Source organism: Procambarus clarkii, unplaced genomic scaffold, assembly GCF_040958095.1.
Source record: "Procambarus clarkii isolate CNS0578487 unplaced genomic scaffold, FALCON_Pclarkii_2.0 HiC_scaffold_1136, whole genome shotgun sequence".
NCBI classification, from domain to species: Eukaryota; Metazoa; Arthropoda; class Malacostraca; order Decapoda; family Cambaridae; genus Procambarus; species Procambarus clarkii.
This window is the reverse complement of record NW_027190167.1, coordinates 1-1,807: the sequence shown is the minus strand read 5'-3', so window position 1 is coordinate 1,807 and position 1,807 is coordinate 1.

Genomic DNA, 1,807 nt, shown 5'->3' with positions numbered 1-1,807 from the left:
GATTGAGGTGAGCCGCCTGTTGGCTGCAGCCAGAGGAAGGAGGGGAGGGGCAACGGGGTGACGTAGGCGAGTCGAGCAGCCAATGGCGCTCGAGCAAGCGCCTCGAGACGGCGTATATAAGCAAAAATTTTTCGGCGCCGGCCATCACAAACCACAGTTGTTCACCATGGCTCGCACCAAGCAGACTGCTCGCAAGTCCACGGGAGGCAAGGCTCCTCGTAAGCAGCTGGCCACCAAGGCAGCACGCAAGTCTGCTCCTGCCACAGGGGGTGTGAAGAAGCCTCACCGTTACAGGCCCGGAACGGTCGCCCTGCGTGAGATCCGTCGTTACCAGAAGAGCACCGAGTTGCTCATCAGGAAACTTCCCTTCCAGCGTCTGGTGCGCGAGATTGCCCAGGACTTCAAGACCGATCTTCGCTTCCAGTCGTCTGCCGTCATGGCTTTACAGGAGGCATCCGAGGCTTACCTGGTCGGTCTCTTCGAGGACACTAACCTCTGTGCCATCCACGCCAAGCGTGTCACCATCATGCCAAAGGACATTCAGCTTGCTCGCCGTATCCGTGGAGAGCGTGCATAAGCTAAATCGACCACCCTAGTATACACCAAACTCGGCCCTTCTCAGGGCCAAAATATCCTTCTAAGGAGATTTCAGACATTCCTAGCATCAGTCATATGAATTAACCTTCATCTACACATATAATAAATAAATAAATAAATAAACAAATACACTAATTTAGGTGTCATACATACACGTGATATCAATAAATCAAGTCATTTGTAGTACAACCTGTTCTCTTACAAACAAAACGCCGTCGCTTTTCGCTCTTATGCACTGTCAAGGATCACCCACCCCCCCCCCCCCCAAAATAAAAATTGTCATACTGTACTAGAAATAAAAGCAGCTTGTATAAGTGACATACTGTCCAGTCCTGTTTTATTCTGTTTTCGGTCCTCTGGCTTAATCTGTTAAGTTAGGAGATGACATTTTAAATTAACCGTTTTCTTGACATTTTCAAACCTAAGAGGGTGGCCTGCATAGTAATCCTAATGTGGAACATAACAATGAATCTCTAATCTCTAGAAAAAAGATACCGAGTGCTTATATGTGTTGAGAGAGAGAGAGAGAGAGAGAGAGAGAGAGAGAGAGAGAGAGAGAGAGAGAGAGAGAGAGAGAGAGAGAGAGAGAGAGAGAGAGACAGACAGACAGACAGACAGACAGACAGACAGACAGACAGACAGACAGACAGACAGACAGACAGACAGACAGACAGACAGACAGACAGACAGACAGACAGACAGACAGAGACTGAGAGAGAGAAACACACAGACAGTTTCATAAATATTCTCATTTTATAGCTATTTGCTTTCAGTGACAGAGGTTTTTGTTATAATAGTATTGGTGTCTAACACTCACAATCTCTTTAGAAATTAAAGTGTGGCTCCAATGGAGCCGAGTTTGTTGGTTTGAGGCCAAGCCACCACCACAGGGCAGTAAGTAAGCCGTTTACTTGGAGGAGGTGTACTTGGTGACGGCCTTAGTGCCCTCAGAGACGGCGTGCTTGGCCAGTTCTCCGGGCAACAGGAGCCTTACAGCCGTCTGGATCTCCCGACTGGTAATGGTGGAACGCTTGTTGTAGTGGGCCAGGCGAGAAGCCTCGGCGGCGATGCGCTCAAAGATGTCGTTCACGAACGAGTTCATGATCGACATGGCTTTGGAAGAGATACCAGTGTCGGGGTGGACCTGCTTCAGCACTTTGTAGATGTAGATGCTGTAGCTCTCCTTCCTCCTCCTGCGCTTCTTTTTCTT